Raw genomic sequence first — 18,506 nt, forward strand, 5'->3', positions numbered from 1 at the left:
GCCACGTTCAAAGGCACTCAAATCACCTTTCTTCCCCATACTGATGCTCGGTTTGAAGTGAAGGAGATTGTCTTGACCATGTCTACATGCCTAAATGCACTGAGTTGCCGCCATGTGATTGGCTGATTAGAAATTAAGTGTTAACGAGCAGTTGGAAAGGTGTACCTAATAAAGTGGCCGGTGAGTGTATGTCTTTCTGGAAGCATCCCAAACACCACAAATTGAGAAAATGGAGAAACTGAGATTTTAAATCTGTTGCCATTATATGGATTTTCCAGGCTGAAACTATTGATAACATAGAATAGTATCTCAATATCAAATAAGTGGGGGCCCAATGCCCAGTACCCCCCTATATCAACTGCTCTTTACAACTCAGTGTGGTGGCACAACTACAGATATGTTGATATTGCCCATAAAGAGTTTTAGCCTGGAAATACCTTTGTTGTGAATTGTCTTAACCGGTTCACTATCGCCCGCCGTGTATTCACGGCAGTGGTCAGGTCTCGCTGCATGGAGAGAGCTCACGGGCTGAGCCCTCTCCATAGCCGGTAAGTCTTTGCTGCATATTGCAGCAAAGACTTACCGGTAACAAAGTGAGGAGGAAAATCCCCATATACTGGCATACTGTAGTATGGCAGTATATGATAGGATCGATCAGACAACCTAGGGTTAAAGTACCCCAGGGAGTCTGAAAAATAGTAAAAATAAAAATAAAAAAAAGTTAAAAAATTATAATAAAAAAACCTAAAAATTCAAATCACCCCCCTTTCCCTAGAACTGACATAAATATAAATAAACAGTAAAAATAATAAACACATTAGGTATCTCCGCGTCTGAAAATGCCCGATCTATCAAAATATATTAACGGTTTTTCAATGCGTTTAACCCCGTAACGGAAAATAGCGCCCAAAGTCGAAAATGGCACTTTTTTGCCATTTTGAAAAATATTTTAAAAATCTATAAAAAGCAATCAAAAGGTCGTATGGTCCTAAAAATGATATCATTGAAAATATTATCAAATGTCGCAAAAAATGACACCACCCACATCACCGTAGAACAAAGTATTAAAAAGTTATTAGCGCCAGAAGATGGCAAAATCCAAAAAAAAAAATTTTGTACAGGAGGTTTTAATTTTTGTAAATGTATGAAAACATTATAAAACCTATACAAATTTGGTATCCTCGTGAACGTACCAAACCAAAGAATAAAATAGACATGTGATTTGGGGCGCTCAGTGAAAGCTGTAAAATCCAAGCCCACAAGAAAACAGCACAAATGCGTTTTTTCATCATTTTCACTGCATTCAGAATTTTTTTCCCGCTTCCCAGTACATGGCATGGAATAATAAAGTACATCACTATGAATTTCAATTTGTTACGCAGAAAACAAGCCCAAACAGAGCTCTTTACATGGAAAAATAAAAAAGTTACAGATTTTTGAAGGTGGGGAGTGAAAAATGGAAATGAAAAAACAGGAAAGGGCCCGGCCCTTAACCGGTTAAAATTGATCAGTCATGACTGTCATGGCTCCTTTATGAACAGGATACAACTTCTATTTTAAAGGTTTTTCTATTTTGCTCTGCATTTTCTAATAGTAGTTAGGACCCATGTGTGCATCAAAACCCAGTACACAGAGGCCATACAGCATCTTGGTACAGATCCCTACAGTCTGTATCCTAACATACAGATTCCATTTAAATAGAGACCAATGATTAATGTCATTTTTATTCCAATGTAATCTGACTGCATCCTATGTACTTCTATGGACGTCATGGAGATATGTTCATCTGTGAAATAATTCAACCTTGGAATCAGGTTAGAATACAAGAATATGGCAAAGAAATGTTTTCTCTAACAAAATAAGACACACGCCAACGATGATGTGCTTAGGTAGGTGCTGAGCTCTCTGGCATATTTTTGAATATATTTTTCTGCAGCTGTTGTCTTAAATAGTTTCTTTGTCAGACAGTGATTGAGTGTAATTCGTCCTCAACACCTGAATCAGCTAATTCAAGCTGGCAATTATAGCAATGCCATATTGTGGTATCCAAAAACGTGACTGAAAACAGGAAGGCTGTATAATTCTGTAAAAGAATTCATTATCATACAGAGCTACTAAAATTGTCACTCTTGTCACAAAGGCTGTAGAATTAGTCATTTGTACAAAACCAAGGAAATAACAAAAATGACATCTCTAGAAAAAAATTAATGCATATGTGTATTTTTTTCCCTTTTGGTTAATTTAGAAACAGTAACTGTCCACAATGGCTGGTCACCATGAGCGTAAATCCACCCAAATTTCACTTTGTGTGAACGGTTGGATTTGCCCATAAGGCATCCCATGCAACTGTATGCACATTGTTCCAACAGCTGGTTCGGAGAGCTAGGGAGACGCATTATTCAAAATTCAACCCAGAACATGCTTTATAGTGAATTGCCATCTTCAGAACAATATATATCAGGCCGTAACAAAATCCTTGCTCTGCCATTCACATAGTAAATTGTTTAGTAGTAATAATAGTAGTTGCAAGACTTAACTGTGGTTGAGGACACTGAAATGTCATATCTGCCAGTCATGGTGCGGCACTACAGTTAGTTGTAATTTTAATGCATGTTTTCTTGTTATGTTCCAGTACATATAAAGACAACATCTAAAACCTTTTATATTTAGTCTCGAGCAGTGGTGGCCATCTGGCCCAAGAAAGACCAAGGCCATTTCTTCAGATGTTAACTTACAGCACGTGACCACCAACTGCTAGTGACCCTAATCTAAAATCTTCTATTTTAGATGGAAAGAGGTTTGACCTCATTTGCAACTTTATTGCAGATTACATATAATTCACACAGCCTTGTACAATTTCGATGAGGATGTAAAAAGAAATCTACCATCAAAATCCAGCATGATAAACCATGGACACTTACTCATAGATCCAGGCACCATGACAGTGGTAATCTTCTTATATTTATCAATGTTGATGTTGCATTCCACAAGACCTGGGAGTGGAGAATGTCCATGATGTTTTAACTAATGCTGGTCAGGAAAGTGCATATGTTGACTTTGTGTGTGAGGGACTTTGCCTGGTTTAGTCCAACAATGCCTTCACCTTTCATGGCAAATGGTTTGTCCAGAGGACTGGTACCACAATCTTTCTTTCCTGTTTTGAGGGTCGATATATATTTTCCCTGGACAACCCGTATGCCACACAGGTGAAGGCATTCATTAGAAATGTGGACGACATTTTTATTGTTTTGGAAGGCTCTGAGCAATCCTTTTTTGAATTTGTGGCACATCTTAATCAGGTGAATCAGATGAACATGCGATTTACTGCAGTATTTGGAGGAAGAGAACTTGAATTCTTGGACGTTATGGTGGAGGAAATGAACGGTAAATTATTTACCTCAGCCTTTAGCAAACCCATAGCCACAAATTCCCTCCTGCATTATGCTAGCTATCACCCACAGCACACAAAGGAGGGCTTACCATTCAGCCAAAATTTATGGTTTAGGAGATTAAACAGTAAGGAAACTCAATTTTATGCACAGGCTGAGGAGTTAAAATCCAGATTCAGGGACTGGGGTTATTCTTTACCTTTACTTAACAAAGCTCAAGACAAAGCAATCAGTATACCATGGGAGAATCTCCTCGGAACTAGAAATGGGCCATGTCAGAAGAGAAAGAAAATAAAAACGGTTTGTTTTCTCCTTTGATTACGGTCCCTGTGAGATGGCAATCAGGACAGCCATTAACAAACGTTGGCATATCCTAAAACAGGACCCCCAACTCACTGAACTTACTGCCAATAGACCTACAATAGCGTTTAGGAGAAGTACGACTTTACGGAACAAATTGGTCCGCAGCAAATATTCATCCCCTCGTGGTACCTGGCTCAAGAGAGGAATCCCAAAGGGTAATTATAGATGCGGATCTTGCCACTATTGTAACTTTAACAGCCAGGCTCTCAACCAAAAGTCAATTTTGGTGGAATGACTAAGCCGGTAAACAGGTTTATAACCTGCAGGTCTACCTTCGTTGTATATGTGGTATTTTGTCCATGTCAGACGTACTATATTGGTAAGACCATAAGGAATTTGTGTACATGGTTTAGGGAGCACAGGAGTCAGCTGCCCCCGCCTCATTGAACATGTCAGGCAACATCACAATGAGGATGCAAATATGCTGATTTTGTCGGGCATAGAGAAGGTAGAATGCGGTCCAGAAGTAATGCTCCCTCAATTTGCTGCGTTGGGAAATCAGATATATTATGAAATTTTGGGGCATGGGTACATTAGGTTTTCTCTTTAACAAGTTAAATGTGTTTCTCTAGTTTTTGAGAAACAGGTATTGTCCATCTATAAGCATCTAGATATATGGTAGTGTCTCTTTATGTTTGATTTTATTAATATGTCTTACAACATGTGTTCTATTTTTAATTGTACTCTACCCTATCTTCTTACCTCTTTTCCCTTTTAACACCATTAAGAAGGGATAACAAATCTAATGTCGCTTAGGTGTTTAGCTTTCTGAGCCATATAGGGAACCATAGGGTGTTTAGAATTAGGGTATGTTTTAACAATGCTTGGGATTATCATGGCAATGCTTTCCTGCGTTCCTCCTTATATCTGGCAGGACACCCGCATGTGTTATCACTACCTTGAGAAAGCGTTGAATGATGCAAGGTGGCCCCTTGGCCTGACGGCTCTGCATACCTCCCTGTGTACACTTTGGATGAATAAAAGAAGTTTGTTCACTTAGATCGGTAAGTGCCACTTCGTTTTTCTTTTTCTTGGACTTACTATGTTATAATGTGAAGTTGTGCACAACCCATGTGAGCGTTAATGCTTTCCAACCCTCCCACCTCACCTGCTGTACAATACTGATTGACCTGTCTGGTTGACTGTGCCCGCATATACTCTTCCATTGCTTCGTAATCTTCTTATATGTGTTATCTAAGTCCTCCTTCCTTCTAAAATAAAATTTTAAAATTATTCCAAAGAGCCTGAGGGGCTACCCTAGCTCCTCTATGATCTTTCTTGGCAGACTAATACTCTCTTACCTTCCCCACTTCCTGATTACTGCTGGGGTAGCCCCTCAGGCTCAATAGCATTATTCTAAAAGTTGATATTAGAAGTAGGCCATAGAAAAGAAATATAATAAGATTACCACAGGTGCTAAGGTGCTTGATTTTATATTTTTTTTAAAGAGTAAACTGGACAAGTTCACGGGGGGGTCTGGATGCTTTTCGTAAAAGTAATGAAATTACATGTTATGGTAAATAGATTTTTTTTGGAAAAGGACATTGATTTTTTTTTTTGTGGCCATCATATTATAAGTTGGAAAATACTATTTTTCCTTCCACTGGAAGATGATACTGTCGTATGATATGTTGCACTTAATGAACCTTTATCTTTTTTCAACCTAACATACCATGATTCTATGAACAATATAAAGACCTCTTTATAAAGACTGATTACAGGGCTGCATAGATTGTTGCTCATTTGCATCAATCTTTCCATTGTAGGCTTCTTGCACATGATTGTGGGGTATGCAGGGATGGGACCCAGATGTAGCACACCTTCATCTGGAAAGGCAGAGAGATGAGTTCTGCTCAACATGCCCCTCTCCATAGGGACGCCTGGTGCAGGGCTGTACATACAGCAAAAGATAGAGCATGCTGTATTTTTTTCCTGGTGACAGTATGGCGACACACGTGTGTTCTCACTCTACCACGGCCTGGGGGCATAGGCGTCTAGGTGGATGGATATTCAGCCGCAAATTACTGATTATAAACAGAACATCTCTGTTTGTAAGGTTTGATTAGCAGACACCGTTTAGTATCTTTTATGTTCAAATAGGCCTTACATATCTTACATCATATCCTTTTTCTGCAGGTGAACAGTTTAAATCCTTCACGACTGGCAACGTAAATACACGTCAGCTGGTTGTGAAGGGAGGTATGGAGAGGGTTCATGGACCAGGTCCTTTCCATACGTGGTGGGTGTCAGTTGTATTACACAGACATGACACCTAAACAGTGCAGCATACGGGCACCACCATCTTGGGTGGTAATACAGGTGAAGTATATTCAAAATATACTGCTAAAGTATTGCAGTATATTGTATAAGTGGTCAGATCCCCTATGGTCTATGCATCCTTGCAAATAATAGCAAAACAAAATAGCAAAAAAATAGTTTAAAAAATCAGTAAAAAAAAAAAGAAAATTGAAATCAATTTCCCTAGAACACATATAGAAATAAATACACAAGTAAAGCATAAGCATGTTGGGTCCAAAACGTCCAATCTATCAAATAGAAAAACAATTATTCCTGGTAGTGAACCCATAACAGAAAATAGCACCTAAATGTCTGAATTGCCACCTTTTTCATCTTTTTGATTCCAATAAGAGTAAAAAGTAAGCATAAGGTCGTACAGGTTTCAAAAAAATATAAATGAAAATGTCACCCCACCCCACAAACAATGACACCATAAACAAGTATAAAAAAGTCATAAAAATTAAGCCCATTAGAAAATAGTGCAGTGTGTTTTTTCCAGCTTCTCAGTCCATGGCACAGAATGTTAAATGGTGCCACTAGAAAATGCTATTTGTCTCGCAGATAAACATCTGAAAAAATTTTAAACATTGCGGCTTGTGGTGGAAGTGGAGTAAAAACAAGACATGGCAAAAAATAAAAAGCTTGGTTTTGAAGGGTTAGGGGCAGTGGAGTTTATTGATCTTTGTATTGTACTGTACAGCTAAAATACCTGCTTCAGTCAGTTATCTTGCAACCACGGATAGGATAAGTTTAATGTTCCAATAAACATGTAGTAAAGAATTTTTGAAAAGCAGTGGAAGTCTATAGTGAATCCGGCGGGCCAGGAGTTCATGACCCTGTCCGCCCATCACATAACCCACTCCCTGAAAACTTCCCCAATCCATATTTTGGCTAGTTTAATGAGCATATGGGTTCATTAGCAAGTGTTTAACTGGATAATTCTTGTTTATAGTTAGTTACAGTACATGCTTGTCAATTAGATTTTGTTAATATCATCATCTTGATAAGTGGGATGGATGTAAAATATTTCTTCAAAAAATATATCTTATTAAGGCACATGCAGATGGCAGGGCATTGTGCTATATGGAATGCACATGGATATTGTACAGTTCTTCAGTATGGGAACATGGGAACTCCATATAGCATCATATTATGGAATTATGCTCCCATTATATTTTTTCACAATCTGAAAGAAAGTAAACTTAGTACAAAGCTACTCTGTGTACTTTGAAAAAGGCCTCATAACCTGAAATGCGTTGTGGAAAGATTTTAAATGAATAAATACTACTACTGAAAACTAAAAGAGTCCATTCGACAACACTGTTCCAGCATTTTGTGCTGTATAAAAGTAAAGGCATGAGGAGGTAGGCTCCATTCATTTATATAATTGATAACAACATGTGAACACACATACAACATCTAAATCTGGGTTCCACATCTGTTCCACAGAGAATTTGCTCACTGTAATTAAAAAAAACATCATGTCCATGGAAATGCACTGACAGATTCCAGTAAGATATCATAATGTTTCTCAAATAATATTAACCTTGACCTGAAAACTTTATAAAGTATTATTCATTTTAGAATAGGAACTGCATGTATCCACCAGTGTCACAATGTAAATCACATAAATCTACTATAACAATACTAAAGGATTGACATTCAGGGGGTCCATCTTAGAGAAAGTTATTGAATTGTTAGTGCATCACATTTACGCTTTTGTAATCACAATACATGGAATGTAACATTTACCACTTATGTGTATTTCTGATTGTTGCTCTATATTCATAGAAATAAGAGAAAGATGTAGAAACACTAGCTGAAATTTAGGTCATTATTAATGACTTATATGATGGATCATTAAACTGAGTGTTTTCAAGAATAATAAGTAGTAAAAGTAATTTTTGAAAGCAACCGTGTTTAGAAATTGCCTGCTGTTTTCAATTTTATCCCTATGTGACTCGTTATTAGGTTTATTTGGAATAACTAAGTAGTTTTAATGCAAATATTTGTGGTTGTTTGAGATTGAATAAATTATTCCTTTCATAACCATCAACAAGAGTAAGGTTAACAAAGTGAGGTGACATCATCTTGCATTTGTACGGGAGAGATTTTATTTAACCCTTTAAGCCCCAACCGTTTTTGATGTTTTTCTGTTTAATCCCCTCTTCGCAAAAGCATCAACATTTTTATTTTTTCCATTTACAGAGACGTATGAGGACTTGTTTTCTGGAAGACAAGTTGTATATCCTAGTGGGAGCATTAATATACTAGGAATACATATTTTATATTGTGAACAGAGCTTTGTTATTTTTTTGTGGGACCAGCTCACCATTTTTGACCTTATGATCAGTTTTTATTCCAATTTATATGGCTGTAAAAATGGAAAAAATAGTGATTCAGACAACTGGTACAGCATTATTTTTGATACTGTTTATTAATGTTTTTTATGTGTGATTCAAATTGTTTTTTTTTTTTACTTAAAAAAAGTAAAACAATAAGTATTATTCAGTTAGGCCTCCAGGAGAGTATGATCCATCGTTCATACAATATGTTGAAATAAAACTATATAGCTGTATTGTCAGAACAGGCACTACGGGCAGTCCATATATTCAGCAACTGAGGAAAGGGCCGAAAAGAAACGTGTCTAGCAAGTTTTTACATCGCATTTGTGCCGTGGAGAGAGCATTACGGAGAGACGTGTCCTGGCCGTTCAGAGACATAAGTATCACAAACCAGGAACCACATCAAACTACTCATTTACCTGGTTACCTCGAGTTCGGTGATTGACAGGTCTAAACGCTGAGACTACAATCCGACCGAGTGCAGCTGTCTTGCGCATGCGCTTGAGAACTTGCAGGACACCAAGATGGATACCATCGTTCCTATGCCCGAAGATCGTGGCAACTGATTCCAGGAAGATTCTACCAGTTGAATGGCGAAACCGTGAGTTGTACATCTTCCACAAACAGCTGAAAGACGTTTTGAATACAGTGAATCTTATACTATTTAGGATATAATTCCTTTTCATGCGTCCCGAGTCTGCACAGGACTCAGAGTGCCTTCGCTTTTGTCTTTACAAACACTACAAAGGGAACATTTGCTGCACTAAAGGTGATAGTAGCATAGGCACAATTTATGTCCGTCCTTAAACATCCAGACTTTTTGCCTAACTACTAATGCATCTGGTACACTATTATAAGACAACTTTGTCTGTCAAGGACCTTATGGCTTTCTAAAAAATCCACGGTCACAAACTTGTTTTTAATTTTATTGTAAACCTTTTTTTCAAACTATTTTTATAGTGGAGGTGTGCACTTGGGCCCTTCAGTGCCACTCTGCCTTTTTTAGCCCAGCCTGTGATCTAGATAGAAGTAATATGTATTTTATACGTTCATCTTATGCTTCTAATCGGCATCATTTATACATTATATTTGCCATATATTCATATGTGAATTTTATTCGGTGTATATTCATTTGTGAACTTTATTTGGTTTTCTCAGTCAATAAATGAACTTCATATTAGTATCCATTCGGATTTACAGTTTGAATTGGTGCTTGGTGCGATTTTTTCCTCTAACATTTTTATACTAATACAGACAGGCACCTGTATGACACCACTAGCACATCCACTGTTCTACTATTTCAGTATCGGTATCAGGCTAATTGCAGAGTTGTTGGTTATTTCAGTCTTCTTACTTTTTGTCTAAATCGATTGTTATTGCTATAACTTTGCTATCCTGTGCTCCTGACCTCTGCTACATTCGATTCTGTGCCTCACTGCCATCATGGATTTGACCTGGTTCTGTCTGACTTTGCTTGTCTATTATCTGTTTGTCCCTCTGTGTCTTGTCTCTCCTGTTGCAACCCTGTGTTCCCTGACTCAGACTTGTGTAGTTTTTTTCTTAACGTATTCTGTGTCATTGTCTGAAGACTGGTCTGTCTGACTTCCTGTCCTGTTGTTCCACTATCCAGCAGCTGAGAGGCTCTCGCCTTGCAGTGTCTCTGAAGGTCTGTTATTAAGTCCCTGATAGTGGGTTTAACCTTATTAGGGAGGTTTCCCTTCTGTAGGGAGGGCCCTAGCCTGCATGGACTTCTCAGGTTAATACGCTACCACTTACCCAGTCTGATAGCTTGTGCCAAGTCTGGTTGTGGTTGCATTGTTTGCTTGACAGGTTCTTGACAAGCATATTATAAATATGCTGCTTCTATATCACACACTCCAGCAAGGTGCAATTGTGTTCTCTGTATGAAAGGTCTGCAAGTTTTGGAGAGGAAAGCAACCAATCAGCATCTCTACCCCAATGATGGCCCAGAGGGTAATGAACAGTGCCATTATAGGAAAGTGAAAGCTAAGATGTTATACGGATATATGGATAGGAGATAAATATCTGTGGTGAAGAAAATATTGTAGCAGGGATTGTCTCTCGGTCTCCCATGTCATAATGAATTGCGTGAAAATTACTTTTTACTTGCTGTGCTGAGTCAAAATCTAATTGCTGGCAACAAAAATTGCAATGGATACATTGGAAGACCCAATTGGCAGAAGTTGTATTCAGATCCCAGAAAATACAAAAATCTTACAATGTTTGTTATATAGCTTTCAGTATTAATAAAACATATCTCAAACAAATGCAATTCAATTATTCTACTGAACAGAATTTTACTGAAACCTCCTGAAGATCTTCGGGGGGAAAAAAAATGTACTTACCCTGTATCAACTCCCTATTCCTGATAAACCACAGGAATCTGGAGCAGGATAAGAATTTATTAATTATAAACATAATAGGGGATGAATGTCTGATAGCACAGGGTTCAACTGTGGATCTGCCCTATACTACATAGGACTTCTGGGACCACTTACAGGACAGTCAATGTACTGAACACCAGGAGTAGTCAATCCCTCAAGTCCCAGCCTTCATTGGGCTGATTCATTTGACTTGAGGCTCTTCATTCTGTTGATCGCTTGGGCCTGATAATTGGACCCCAATAATCAGATATTTAACCACTATCCTGTTAAAAGGACATACATATAGTTAATAAGAAAACTGCTTCAATTGATTGTTACACTGACAAACCCGTTTTAGATTATATAAAATATTGTAGCTGTTTAAAATGATTATTCTGGTTGGATTACCATAGGTGAGTAACAAACAACATGTTTATTAAAAATTTTCTGGTGTATAATCCTAATCCTAATTATTAGAGAACTGTAGGGCCTGTTGTAGAACTATTCGCCAGTACAGTCAACAGCTAGAAACATTAGCAGGCTGATATATCCTATGCGGCGGAGGTGCTGCGATTTCATCATTCGCTTGTATACCCAGTGCCAGTGTATGATAATTCCCCCTTCCTCCATTGTGTGTATGGCCATCTCTAAAACAAAAAAAGCTTGTGCCGTGCAAAAAAAGGCATGACATTATACAATATCCATTCATTTATGATAATATCTGTATTGGTTCAATGTTATTTTTACCTTGAGAATCTATGCTGTAATTCAGTTTGGTTGCATGTACACAAACAGGATAATTATGCTATTATTTTGTATGTTTGGATATTTTCTTTAATTTTACATGGGTTAAAATGTCTTGTCTTTGACATAAGGCAGAAAAAGCAAAAATGCTACTACAATGTGTACAATTTGAAATAGAAGAATACACTGTTGTCACATTTTGCTAATCTTCTGCATTTTGTTAATCTTCTCTGATAACATAAACGATGCAAATAAAGCGATATATCATTTTAATGTGGCTTTTAAACATGTTTATATCAGTTAATTGCATTACCTTCATGGCCATACAGAAGGGGGCATGCTATAAAGTGGATGTGTATGTATCTGTCGATGTAGTAATAAAAGCATGCAATTTATATCTGAATTAAGTTTAGGGTTACCAGGCTCTGTGGACATTCTGAACTATGTAGATTGCCGACAAAACATTTCTTACAAAGCTTTATTGCTTTTGTTGCTTCCCAGTTTTACAAGCTTAATCACGAGAGGTGGATTCACATCATTCTTGACCCTTGCGCTGAACTTAGGCAACAATAATGAATTTCCTTTATTTGATTCATACACACGCCCTAACATGAGAGAGACATTTTATGGGACATAATGCCATCATAAATGAGATCACAGGATTACACAGGCACAAATAGCTAAATAAGTATCACAGATGAAATTATAATATTATATTATATTTTTAGGGTATATACTGAATCCTTAAAACATAATGTAATAGAATTATGTGCTGAAAATCCACAGCATATAAATGTGCCAGATAAGTGCCACGTCATTATGCCAAGAGTCGTGGGTGATATTCCTTATTGCCCAAAAAGTATAGTTTTTTTATCAGTACTTGGGTATTTGGTTGTGCAGAAAGGACAAATTTATATACTATTTAATATTACATAAAATAATTGCTTTTTGTGTGTCTCCTCCGCCTCATCCTCTTTCTCAATAGTCTGCGATTCAAAAATAAATGGGTGCAAATGTATTGTAAAACTGGGAAATATAGACTTAGTGATTTCCCAATACACATGGTTAAATGTCACAGCCCACGGAAAAGATTATTTTTATCTAACTTTGCTTTCACTGGCATTATTTTGTTTCTGTAGAGTTGAGACTTTTCTTTAGTGCACAATCTACATTCAGCCCTCACCTGACCCTTTCATATGAGGAAGGACAAAATGTCATGTATAAATATTTAACATGTTTCTTCCTTACTTTACACAACTAAGAACTGCTAGTTGTGTCAATCTTACCTTCTATCACCAAATGCAAGAGGAAAGAGGAGATTCTGCCAGCCTCACTCTGCAATCTGTGACTAAAGGTTCTGGTTCTATTTCTTTACTTAATATTATCCACTGTATCACTAGTTTAGTTATGGCTCCTTCTAAAGCATCAAGTGCAATTTAAAACCTATTTTAAATATATAATTATTGATACTTACCCTTATGATGTAATAAGTATGTTAACTCCTCATCTGAAACATCCTTAAGGGAATATGCACAATGACATCACATTTATCAAAATGAAAAGCCAAAAGGGGGAATTCAGGCTTTTGGTTAAAAAAGTAAAAAAAAAACATTTTTAGGATAAAGGAATCAAAGACTCCCATTAATTTGGCCATAGGGAGTATTAAAAATGCAGATAACACACTCCTTGGACTTAAAAACAAGGCTTGGCTGAACTGAACCTTCTGCATTGCTTGAATATAAAACAGTAGATCTACAAAAGGGCTGAAAATCCAGTTCTCATTCAAATGGCCATACTGGTTGCTGTGATCTGGTGATCTGTGACCAGATCACGTGTCCCATAGACCTCTATGGCTCCTGGTCATGTGACTAAATTGGGGACTCGTCTGTCTATGGAGAGAGGAGGGGTGAAGAGCGCTCAACCCCTCTTACCTCCTCCTTACCTCACCTGGGATCCCGTCCAAGCCACATCCATGTGAATGAACCCTAAGGTTGTTCATCATCTGGTAACTGCCAGTGTCTCATTATTCAAGTAGCACAGTTAAATGGTCGACACTAGCAAGAAAGGGATTAAGCCAAACAATTATGTAGTACATAATCATAGCAATCTCCAATAGATTGTATGTATTGGTGTTTAGTGCAGTTTATTAGTAAAAAAAAAAAAAAAAAAAAACAGGCACAGGATATTTAACAATACATAGGGTATTGATTTTAATTCTCCCAGTGTGTATACACATACACACACATGCAAACAAAAGATACAGAACAGGAACAAATTGTGAAATAGAAAGTAATGTCATCACATGTAAAATAGTCCAGGCCATTCATCTAGAGAAGTGCACAGCTCTTAGGTGCATAATCCACAGTTCGGCTGCAACCTATGATTAAAAGGAAAATATCAAGTACTTCATAGAACATTTATCAGCTTTGTGATAATCCAGGCATAATTGTTCGCAGTAGGAGAAATGGCGGCTTATGATGATCAAATAGTTTGGACGTACAAAATGATCACAGAATAGGATTAGTTCCAACATGGTACAGATGTAATGTTTCTTTATAACAAGTTCCACATTTGTATAAAAAAAACTTTTAATAGTTCATGCATTATAAAGAGACAAGTTTTGTAGCCTACTGATGCCTATGCACACAAAGATTCTGTAGTTTAGGACTATCCTGTTACTATTTCACCTCTCCATGACTAGAAACCTTGGTTATAATGTGCCCTCTTTATTATGCTGTACTACGTTGAATTCAGCTACATTACATTCACTTTACACTAGTCTAAGACTCTATATCTCCAAAAGATTGGCCATCACTGATAGAGTGCCCAAAGTACAACCAAAACCCACTTGTATGTCGCAAAGTGCCAACTTGAAAATTTAAGCAGTAACTTATTAATCCCTGCTGTATCACAGGTTTCAATCGTATTGGCGTCATGAGTTCACCAGTACAATAGAAAGATGGTGGAGAAATTTAGATTTTAGCTTTCCTCCAGGGTTCCCAGAGCAGGAGCTCCAACAACAATCTGTCTCTCTCCACACCTTCTTGTTCCTGCTGTAACCCTGACAGCCAAGAATGTCGCTTCAAAATGGCAAGTCCTGGGCTGTGTTGGACCACAGGAGGAAGCCTTGAGTCCTATTTGGCAAACTATGTGTTGGGGTAAAGGCCTGGGTGCCCACATTGGATTTACTTTTGCTGCTCCCCATTTAAGTAAGTATGCTTATTTGTGCTAAAATCAAAGTAGGGAGAGCAGTGCAAACTATCATATACACTCCAAAGCCACTTTACCCCTTCCAGAGGTTGCAGATTGGCTAAATACAGTTATCAAAGGTCAGTAGCATTGAGCGTGCTTGTGTGTGTGGACCTCTTTTCTGGATAGCCTGAATTCCATCTTGGAACAAAAGCAATTGTAAAGGCTGCCGCCGAAGGATCAATGAATGGGTTAGTCTTCTCATTCTAGAGACCATTGGGGGAGTAATTAAATACAGGCTGTCCCCGGGTTACATACAAGATAGGGTCTGTAGGTTTGTTCTTAAGTTGAATTTGTATGTAGGTCGGAACTGTATATTTTATCATTGTAATCCCAGCCAGAACTTTTTTGGTCTATATGACAATTGGATTTTAAAAATGTTGGGTTGTCATAAGAATCAGGATTGATACTAAAGCTTCATTACAGACACATTTGATAACTGTTTCAGCTGATGATTGTAGCCTAGGACTAAAGTACAATAAATGACCAATATCCAGTGGTCCATTTGTAACTAGGGGTCATATGTAAGTCGAGTGTTCTTAAGTAGGAGACCGAATGTAGTTGATTAGAGCAGTAGGGATAGAACAGGCTTTATGTAGAGTAGTGGGAAAGAGGAGAGGTTATATGGGACTTTAAATTAGAAATCTATGAAGCCATGGAAGAGGCAGGAAAGAGCTAGGTAGATTGCCTTCTGTCTGATTTTCTATCAAAAATACACATAATAAAAAGATAGGCTTTTGACCTTCTGAGGTCATTATGACAGAGATGTCATGGATAATTGATCGGATATGTCCAAACCTGCAGAAACATTTTCTTAGGTGCATAACCAAGTATTTGTTTTTTTTTTCAGAACCTGATAAAGTAGCTAGAGCACAGGACCTGCACCCAGGTTATTAGGTCCTGAAGTGACTCACCTGAAGAGTCTTTAGAAGAGCCATTCCAAGTACCTGCAACACATCCACCTGTAGTTTCTGGATGATGCTATGGACATTGTTGATCTTACCCCTTGTAGCATTTTGGGCAAAGATTACGATTATTATGTCTTTTATAGAATATGAGCTGTGACAGGATGCTTTACATTATGCATATTAATACTCCAGTAGTTGGTGGGGTGAGACATTTGTGTGTGTATATAGAATAGAGTACGATTTGTCATAAGTCTCCTAAAAACTGAAAGCAAACCATGTGTCACAAGGTATAGACCATCTTGTATACTCTGACCAATGGGATTTCATGGGTTGTGATGCAATGTGAAGGATGCTCAGGAGGGAATCAGGTGAAGTGGTTCCAAAAGTCCTGGATGTGCACATGTCAATGTACAGCAACACCCTCGCCGATGCAAGGCAGAGGAGTGGTTGCGAATACGTCCCACCATGTAGCTTGCAGCCTGTGTAGGGTCTAGTCAGCCCCACAGCATGTCACTACATCACACTACATAGTCCTTATAGGACACAGGGGAACACTGCAGTAGTAGATCCTGCCTGGCAAGGCAGGAGTTAACTGTTTTGTCTGATGTCATATGTGTCAGCCAATCACATGTGTTATACTTTGTCTCTGTGAGCTGAGATGTAAGCTGAGATGTAATTGGAGGAGTAGCCACCACCTGACCAGGGGAGTTACAAGACCCTGTCAGGAAACTTCTAGAAGCAGAAGAAGAGAAGTTCTCTCTCAGAAGAGAGTAGTTCCAGTCAGACCAAGGAGTCTGACACAGCTAAGGAAGTCAGTGCAGCTAGCACACCAGACATGAATGTAGTGAGTTAGACAGAGAGAGAGGAAAGGGATATCATCCTACCTTAAAGGGTGATATCTGAAGCAACCCAGGACAAGCTGAAGCATCCTTCTAGGACACAGCTACCTCCCAGCCTGCCATTGCATCCAGGCTGATGATCTACCTCCTGTGGCTCCCTCCAACTACATCTCCAGCACTCCATTATTCTGTTAAAGGCACGTTGCTGCGGTTCCTGTCGGTTCCAATAAAGAACTGTAAGTTGTTTTTGTTCAACCTCTGCCTCCGTCTGGTCCCTGCTACTACAGCTGCCATCATCACAGGCACCCTGTCCACTACACAGAGACTCATACTCTAGACACCAAAGGGTTGCCCCAGGGAGATCCGCTATAGCAGCCTCTCCCTCATCATTTCTTGCCAACACCACCCTATTGGAGACCTGCCAGGCTGTAGGACAGCCCCCCGGTTCCCCATACCAAGCACCATGACACTAGCGTGCCTAGGCTGCAACCGCCAGCCACTCAGGTACTGCGGGCCCCCGGCTGACTCCAGGCCCCGGTGGGGGATGTTGCAGTACCACCTGAGCACCATCTAAAATTACAAAAGGGGGGATTGTGAGAAAACAGAATCCATTTTGTTTGCATTCTCCACCTCGTCTCCACATTCCCTGTATTAACTTGCAAGCTACATCTGTGTAGACCCTTCCACCACACATTTCACTGTTGTCTCAGTGTCTGTACATCCTGCCCCATGTAAGGAAGTGTGATGCGTGCTCAGTAAGGTTTCCTTTTTCTCCAAAAAGTATAAAAACCCCCACTGTGTTAATAAAGTTGGAATCATCTTGGAAGACCCAAGTGTATGTGCGTTCAATCATGATACTATGAGCAGCTCACTATACACAATAATTTAGATCAGTGATTTTCAACCTTTTTTGAGCGGCACACTTTTTATACTTAGAAAATCCTGGGGCACACCACCAACCAAAATAGCATAAAATGACACTAAAACAATCATAAAAGACCTCCCTTTAATAATAAAAAAAAAACCCTAGCAGCCTCCCTTTACTAATAAAAACCTCTAGCGGCCTCCCTTTACTAATTAAAAGACCCTAAAGGGCCTCCCTTTACTAATTAAAAGACCCTAGCGGCCCCCCTTTACTAATTAAGAGCCCCTAGCGGCCTCCCTTTACTAATTAAGAGCCCCTAGCGGCCTCCCTTTACTAATTAAAAGACCCTAGCGGCCCCCCTTTACTAATTAAGAGACCCTAGCGGCCTCCCTTTACTAATTAAGAGCCCCTAGCGGCCTCCCTTTACTAATTAAGAGCCCCTAGCGAGCTCTCTTTACTAATTAAGAGCCCCTAGCGGCCTCCCTTTACTAATTAAGAGCCCCTAGCGGCCTCCCTTTACTAATTAAGAGCCCCTAGCGGCCTCCCTTTACTAATTAAGAGCCCCTAGCGGCCCCCCCTTTACTAATTAAAAGACCCTAGAGGCCCCCCTTTACTAATTAAAAGGCCCTAGAGGCCCCCCTTTACTAATTAAAAGGCCCTAGAGGCCCCCCTTGACTAATAAAAAGCCCCAGCCTCCCTTTACTAATAAAAAAAACCCTAGCTGCCTTCCCTATACAAATAATAACCTTATATACTTACCCTTGATGTCTTCTTCCGCGTACCTTCACTCCTAATGGCGATCCGCCCACCTTCTGTAGCTCCTACACCGTGCGCCTCTGGTCACGTGACTTACGCGACCTGACGCCAGGTCGCGTCAGTCACATGACATGGGCCGCGCGGTGCAGGAGCTACAGAAGATGGGCTGAGTATGGGGCAGAAACACGGGGGCGCGGCGGCAGCATTACACCGGGGCACCATAGTTTGGGGAAATTTCCCCGCAGCACACTCAACCATGTGTCACGGCACACAGGTTGAAAATCACTGATTTAGATCCACATCACATCAGATCAGAGATAGAGCTCCTGTTGCTCACATAAGCTTTCTTGCAGCTCTAGCTCCAGG

Source organism: Engystomops pustulosus, chromosome 4 (assembly GCF_040894005.1).
Source record: "Engystomops pustulosus chromosome 4, aEngPut4.maternal, whole genome shotgun sequence".
Taxonomy (NCBI): Eukaryota; Metazoa; Chordata; class Amphibia; order Anura; family Leptodactylidae; genus Engystomops; species Engystomops pustulosus.